General features: G+C 41.5%; 1 long non-coding RNA gene across 1 annotated transcript; it reads right to left on the bottom strand.

Moving 5' to 3' along the window:
- Positions 1-775: 775 nt before the first annotated feature.
- On the bottom strand, positions 776-7,641 carry LOC135905624 (uncharacterized). The gene is made up of 3 exons (XR_010565430.2): positions 7,571-7,641; positions 5,942-6,078; positions 776-816 (listed from the first exon to the last, which is right to left on the bottom strand). It is a non-coding gene; the product is annotated as an uncharacterized lncRNA (long non-coding RNA).
- Between the last annotated feature and the right edge of the window lie 801 nt (positions 7,642-8,442).

Genomic DNA, 8,442 nt, shown 5'->3' with positions numbered 1-8,442 from the left:
TGTGTGTGTGTGTGTGTGTGTGTGTGTGTGTGTGTGACTGCAAAAAACCGCAGCACATGTAAATGAATATTGAATACATAGTAGTAACATGAAGACGACAAACAAAAGCTATCAGCCATCAACTGCGTGGCAAATCTGAGTGCAAGCTATTCTCTTATCAAGTATACCTGTAGGTATTGCGACCAATGTGCTCCCAAGATGTATGAGGCATTAGTCATTGCAGAGTTGTAAGGACATGACAATCCTAGGATGATTACGTTCTTGAGGATTTTTTCCCCACTTTCCATCTTTTGAAACATGTATACTTTAGTCTTGAAAACAAAAATGCTACAACTGGCGTGTGATAAGTTTTGCATCTTATTTCCTAGCAGCTCACTGAAAAGAGCCACGATGACAAGTTTAAATGCTGTTACCTCATCAGACATTCAAATTTCTTAAACACAAACAAAACCAGATAGGCATTAGAGTGAGCATCACTTAAATACATTACACTGGTTTAAAGTTATTGCACCACTTTGGGCCAGGTAAAAACGTTAAAAACATCAAAAATGTTAAGATTCTACGGCCAACCATGAAAACTAAATAAAAAAAAATCATTAAGCTGTCTTAAACGGGTACAGGAGCTTTACAACTGGCCATCTTGGTGATGGACACGCAGATAGATGAGCAGCCATTCCACTGAGACGAGAATGTTGAGGGCTTCGCATGGAAGTCTGTGAGACACTGCAGAGTAGTTCTTGGTCCACATGAAGGAGGTTGCTTGCATACACGTCTCGGCCACCATACTGAATGCAGTGTTACCGGAACCTTTTCCCCCTGCATTGTGGTAAAAAAGCATGGTTAAGTTTATACAATATTTAATATGCAAAAAAAGGTGAGGCATGCAGACAGGACACGAGAGTAGGGAAGTGAACACGAACGCGAAAAACATGAAAATTTTCATTGAATTGTTTTATTAGATAAAATTTTTATACTGTGTGTCATTCATTATGAGGGTTCATAACCGCAACACATTTATTATATAAGCAGGTAGAATTATCAGCTTGGTCAGTTTGTACAAGCTCGTTTGAGGCAAGAAATCGAGTTTCACAAACACAACCTCAACATTCTTGATTGAAAAAGGAACACCTTAGATGACATGCAGTCCTGTGAGTGGGAATTGCACAGTTCAAGAAAAACAAACTAGAACTCACAGACCGATCCTGAAAAAGGAATAAGCACCTGCTACTGCAAAAAGCGAATTAATTGGTAGGTTTTAGTAGCACAAGGGCATCTTTGGACAATGAGCGCCAAGTCTATATTGCAAAAGATAAAGTTAGTGCATCTTTACAAAGCATATATATAAAGATGACTAATGCCTCTCTGCACTAGTTGCTTTGCTCTAGCGTGAAGTCATTTTAATGCATGCACACGTACGTACACATGCTACACCCAAGTGTAACAGCTGCAGAATTAAAATTGGGCAGCAACAAAGTCGCAACCTTTAACCATTGATCACAAGCTGTACTAGTGACTGGAGGTAGTACCAATATCGCCAATGACTAGTTGCACTCTTTCTGCCCGACGTTATGCTGCTCTTGTTGTCAAAGATGAGTTACAGTCGGCATTGAGGGAAAGCTGCCCTCAAGAGCAGCTCTTATTTTTGTGTTATTTCTAACCAGAGACCAATGAAGTAATATATTTTTAGAAAGAGAATGACACCGAAAATTGCGTACGTAAAACATTTGCTACATTTTCCGGAATTAACTTGGGGGTTAACAGCTAAAGCGGCAATCCAGACACTAGAACATGTTTTGACATGTTTGCTACCAGTGAATGCTGGAAAATATGTTGGCATTCTGTAGTTTTGTCCAACAATGCAAAAGGGATTCTTAATAACTGAGGAAATAAATGGAAAAGTATCATGAAGTATATTTCGTGAATGTAATGCAGAATCACGCAACTTCTGTTGCTATATAATCTCCACTTGATTAACCTGCACTTTCTGAACTAGTTCAGGAGGTACTGCATTTCACTACTCATTCCACCAGTTCAACGTGGTAGCAACTGCACATTGTGATTTGTTTTACTTAGTGCAGGCTATGTACATGGCGAGTTCACAGCATTCCCTGCACTCGGCCGAAAGGCAGTGCATGTTTACGCAGCAGGTGTGGTGCCGCTTCTGCACGAGCGAGGCGCAGAAATCAGAGTTTCATACAATAATTACTAGAGGGAACTCTGACATTAGTGTCCACAGGAGATCAAACAAGAACAGTTGTACCAGCATGCAAATTATGGGAAGTACATGGATTTGCCTAAACTTCGTCTGTTTGGCTTCAAACGGCTTTGTGACTTTGTATTCTAGTCATTTTGAACAATATACTGTATAATAAATAAATAAACATTAAAATCGTCCGACGACAGGATTCAAACACAGGAACTCTAGAACAGAAGTCTGATATCGAAACCATTAAGCGACGGAGGCATGTAACGACAAGCGAGTGCAACGCCCTGATGAATTTATCGCGGGCATACTAGTGCCTTGAGACGCTTGGTGCCCTTCGATTTGGCTACCTGGACAAGCTCAATCGTTGCAATTAATAGCAATTGTGCGTGTTGGCGCCGTCTTCTGCACTTCGAAGAGTATAGACTGCGCTGAAATTTACGACAATAAGATTTATATAGCGTATAATATACGAAGCCACAAGAACGTCTGAATTCACAAGCACGAATATCAGACAAATCCATGTGCTTCCCATCATTCCCATGGTGGTACGACTGCAGCGCCATAGTTCCCTCTAGTAATTACTGTAAGAAACTCTATGGCAGAAATAACCGAAGTGCCTCGCATTTTGTTCTGGAGTTATAAACTAAGTTTTGCTGGTCCCATAAATCTTACTGGTCATTAATTCCAAGTTTTAGTGCAGTCACATGTCTAGTAGGCAATTGTATTTTGCATAAACTTTGCAAAGCCAACTGTGATGAAAGTTCACTCTGGTAAATTGTTTATGATCGAGTAGCATAGACTACTGAAGCAATCTCTGGAAGGCAAGTGAAGTAATTTTCTTATTAGCAGCCTTTAAACAGCATTCGAGCATATGACACATGCACGTCAGATATGCAGATAATATTTCCTTGACTAAGCAAGAAGCGATGCTTCATGTTCCACGAGGCTACTTCTATCAAAGCAGTATTGGTGCTCTCTAAAAACAATGCCAATGCAGATGATCCAAATATTTTTCAGGCGCAACAGCTATGCCTGAAATCATGCTAGATTAGTTTTTTTAAACACATGCTCAGACCATGTTAGAAGTGCTTCTTAAAATCCTCCTATTTATTAGACTAGTCATATATCTGTACACAAAGGCTACTAATTAGGTCCCATGCTATATCATCTTAATAAAAACTTCACTTAGTAATACACATGCTGTGATAAGATTTGAGACCACATTGAGATGCTGAACAAGGTGAATTCATTATTTTTAAAATGAAGCTCCTGTTCTTCCAAACGAGAAGAACGGATACTGAGGGTCAAAATTTTTCTGAATCACAGCTGGAAGATGCCAGGGAAGGCACGTGGAAACTTATTTGTAATTTTCTATTTAAATGTAGAAATGATAAAAGGAAATGAAAATGGTAAAAAAAAAACAGGCATGGGGGGAGAACGAACCTACAGCCTTTGCATTGAACGAACCTACAGCCTTTGCGATGCACTAACCACTGTGCCACCGAGGCAGCATTCAACCGTCCACAATGGTCCCTCAGATTGTCCGACGCTCGAACACGGCCGTAGTACCACAGTGGTTAGTATATCACATGCGTAATAAGAAGGTTATGGGTCCGTTCCCCACCAAGAGGTGGATATCTTTTAATCCACTTTCACTTGCCTAGAATTCATCATTTCTATACTTCATATAAAAAACTTAAAACATGTTCCTCTATGCTTTCCTTGGCCTCATTATCTGCTGGCTTCTTCCAGTTCTGTTACTTCCAACACTTATACATATTCTAATCTGGTAAGTAAACAGTTCTGTATGATGCTGGAATGCAATATGAAACATTATTGCAGGGCCGTGTTATGTAGAATGCCTTACATTGCCCAGGCAAGGTGTATTTACGTCATTCTGAAAAAAAAACAATTCCCACTCTAGGCAGAAATGCTGTGTACTGCTGTGTGCAACAGGGTTTAACGAAAACAACTTGTTCAGAAATAAAGCCACCAAACAACGAGGAAATATGTAAACTAGATGAAAATTTGTGCAGTTGCATGTTAAAAATTTAGCACAGCAACAGATGTATACAAAATGAAGGAAGCGCGAGGATGGTTTATTTTGGACACACAGGTCAATATACTTGAAAGATGCATATGAGCTTACATGTGGAGAAATATTGTTTATGTAGCAGCTAAACTACGAACAGGCCTAGAACACACTGATGCAAGGTGTCGAGCATGTAAATCTTATCATGCCCTTAAGTGAAAGAAACATGGCTGTTTCTCATGATTTGCTACATATGGCTGCCTCACACAACTTAGCCACTTCTATATATGCCTTGTAATTACCAGGTGGTCTGTATGACATGTATGACATGTGCAAGCTTTAAATATGTACAAGTGCCACGTAGCTGGACAGCACCAAGGCAATGTCGTTTGCCATCGTTTTGAGGAAGTGAAACCAATTCTTACATTTCTTCTAATTAGTTAATTAGTAACGATTACTTAACTGCTCAAATATTATATTCAAAGCAAAAGTGTCAGTGCGAAAATTGTAGAGCATCCTGAAAAATTCCCAATCCAGCTTTCTACTGCTCAATAGGTGCAACAAATTTTTCTTTCAAGCTAGAAAGAAGCCAGTGAACACATGCAAGAAGTGCCATGCAACTAACTGCTCGAGCACCTGAACACCATTTGGCTCCTCCTTTCACGCTTGAAAAAAACTTTTTGAAAAGAATATTTTAGAAATTGATCAATTATTATTGACTATGTTTTAGGCAAAATGCATGAAATAGTGTGACTGCCACCGCCATTTTCGGCGACATGAACTGACTCCATTTTCATGTCCAAATCCAGCTATACATGGTGCGTGTTTTGAGCTGGTTCTGTAATTTAGGCTGGTTTTGACTAATTGAAGCTTCGCACTTTAATAATGGAGTCAGGTTAAAAGGAAATTGGTACATAAACGGCCACTGGCAGTACTACATACTCCTTTAACTTAGTGCAAAGTGCTTGTGAGCCAAGAAGTTGGTAGTTCTAAGCAGTATTTCTCCTTTTGATCTGGTGTAATAGCCCACTTACTATGATGCCATGCTGCTCAGTCATGCTGGTCCCAGCTTCAATCTAGGCCATGGCAGCTGCCCTCCAATGAGGGTAAAATGGAATACCGCTTATGCACTTAGATTCAGGTGTACAATAAAGAAGCCAGGTTACCAAAACTTTAGGTTTTGGGATGTAAAAGCCTATAATTTAATTTTAAAATCTAAAAGTGCTTTATTAGGAGCAGGGGCATCATTTTGAGCTTTTACTGCACTGCCATGGCACCAAGAAGCTCCAAGTAAATAAAAACAATTTCTTAGACAATGTACATATCTTGCAAGCATTTACAAACACTTCTCTGCATGCACCTCCGTTGCTGTTATATTTAGATCCGTATGCCAAGGCGGGCTATGATGTTAGAACATGTTTCAAATTTTTTTACCGCTTTAAAGTTGTTGGTTATTTTGCATCTCACTGTGTGTCGAACGCACATTTCAGTGCATCAATTTCTTCAGAAAGTGCACTCCTCTTTATTTATTTGTGCATGCAAAAAGGGTTCAGAACTACCTTCTGAAGGTCTGTATAACAAGCAAAAAAAAAATTCTATGTAGGCTGCACAAAGAGAAAGGATTGGTTTGTAAATATGTTATTTAATTCTTAAAAAAAGAGGCAGCTGTCAGTATTCTGTTCCAAAGTAAAAATTGCCCCTACCTGGCTCTGCTTCATTTTCCAATGTTGATGGTCCATTCGGGGGCACTCAACTGATAGGCTGCACTTTGGCGATGTCGGGTGTGCTGTCGCCAGGCCCAAGGTCGATCGACATCCTCACCAAAAGTAGAGTCCAAACGCTATAAAAGAATTATCTCATCATTTTGCTATCATCTTGCGTGTTTCACACACGGCCGTCAGTGAAATATTTCGTCACTTGGATACTGAAAGAAATTCAAGCATTTTCTGGCAGCCAAGCTGATGATGATGATGTGTGGTGTTTTGGCGCAAGGGCCAGGTTTGGCCAAAGAGCGCCATGACAAATGGTAATGTTGACGATGTATTATGGAAGATGTGACTTGGCTGTAAACTGGCCTAAAAATTGTCGATGTGAAGTGCGTAAAATCTACGTGCTATAACATTATGGCGATGACTAATGACAAATACTATTAACATTAAAATCCATCGTGGAAGAATGATGCAAAATAGAAAATATATAGGATGGTAAAATTACTTGGAGCACTGCTGCCTCGCGGGAGCCCTTGAAACACAAGGGCCTAGAGGCATGTGCTATACGAAAGAGCTATCACAGCGGCATCCTCTAAAGAGAAGGTGGCAGCCAAGCTGAATACGCAGTAAATGGAGAACATTAAAGAGCAGATGCAGTTGTCACATTAGATTGATCGAGTACAGCGGAAATGGAAAATAAATCAGTGATACTGTGTCTGTTGGCTTTGAATGCAAGAAACGTAAAAACAGGGCCTTGCAGCCACGCCACTTTGAATTTCCCGCGTTTGCTACACCTCACAAGTTTGGCATCGTCCGGTACTCGGGGATAGTAACCTCTTAAAATCAAGATGAACGAGCGTCAGCATAAATGAACAGGATACTTAACCGGGCAATATAGGCGCATAAAACAACTCACGTAGCGAAACTACTGTCAATTACCCGATGACGCATCTGGGGGCGGTGCAGTTTGGGCGAACAATTCAAAAAGGAATGCGAGTTTCACTTGTTTCACGCCTACTAAGCTGACACAGAATTTGAGTTTCTTACTAAAATATACTGGATATTTACGCTCCGAATAAAACGCTGGAAATTTTGTTACCTCACATTGCATACGTATGAGTGAGGAAATTGCTTTTATTGTGTTCTACCCAGACGGCACGCAGCAGCTAGCACTCTCATGCAACAAAAGCATGAAAGTGGTACTCGTGACACCGAAAACAAACATATACAGCGCCAACGTTACGCCCCTTAGAGTTGGAACTAAGCACGATCAAGCCATTTAGTTTTCTAGCTTTCATAACGCCATAAACACGACCAAACATCGAGCGAAAAAACTCTGCTCTCGAAAATTATTACCGCTTCCATTTATACACCTATCGCTGCCACAAGCAAACGTCAATGGGCTAGCTATTCACAAGCCGCAGATTAGACTGACAGCAACATATTACGGTAACGTAAAACAATTTCCACGCTGACTTAGCAGCTGCGGTGTGCTCTAAGTGCCAAAGTTCTCGTTTGCCGCTCGAAATTCACACCATGATCACGGGCACTGCATCTTTCACATGAAATATTGCACGCTTTGCTCCGGAGCTCAATAGGAGGGCGAAACGCATTTGCACGTACCTGAAATCCGCATGCCGGAAACCCGTCGACGCTTCCGAGGACGGGGCGCACAGCCATACACCCGTACGGCGGCTTGACTTAGACGTGAGGCACTTCTATCAAACATTTCACATGCGACATGTTTCACACCGATTGCGCGAGCACCAGAAAATGACGCAGGCCGCATTGCGACGCCGAGCAGACGTGCAGCCACCGATGAGCTGTGTGCGCGGATTGCAGAGAACAGAACCATACAAAACGTTAGGCGCGAGAAGATGGCGGCTCTCGTTGCGGAGACGACGCGGACGAAGCAATGACGCGCGAATGAATGTTGCCAACAGTTGGTTCCGCGTTATGCCGGCGGTGGTGGCTTTAGTGGCGTGTGTTGCGGCTGTCTAATTTTTTATTTCTTTTCCCCAAACAGTATAGCTAAGACCAGTTCTTTGTTTGAATTTTTAGTTGTGTCGTTTGGCATTATCTTTGTCTTTTTATGCTATTAAGCGGCCAATTATGGCCTCTCAGGTTCGCGCGCGCCAGCTTCGCGCGCAAATCTCAGAGGCCATAAGACAACTCGCTAGAAAATGCCGTTATTGTCGTTGTTAACGCTTCATCATCCCTTCTTCAACTGAGATAGAAAGGTAGTGTCCCTTTTCCTGGGGTTGGGAGGGGGCGATCAAGACGGCATCGCTCAGCGGGGGGTGGGGGAGTAGGTTGGTGTTCGTTCTTATCGCGAAATTCGCGAACCCTGCGATTTTTTTTTTATAACGTAAGCATTTCTATACTTCCCCAACAAGAAAAACCATCCGTCCGTCAGTCCGTACCGCACGATATCTTTCAATATAGAACCCGCAGCAGCGAGTGAATTCACCTTCGTGCTAGCTCTCGCTTCAAGG

The sequence above is a fragment of the Dermacentor albipictus genome, chromosome 1 (genome assembly GCF_038994185.2).
Source record: "Dermacentor albipictus isolate Rhodes 1998 colony chromosome 1, USDA_Dalb.pri_finalv2, whole genome shotgun sequence".
Classification (NCBI taxonomy): Eukaryota; Metazoa; Arthropoda; class Arachnida; order Ixodida; family Ixodidae; genus Dermacentor; species Dermacentor albipictus.
Note: the sequence above shows the minus strand (reverse complement) of the source record. Positions and strands in the feature narration are given on the sequence as shown.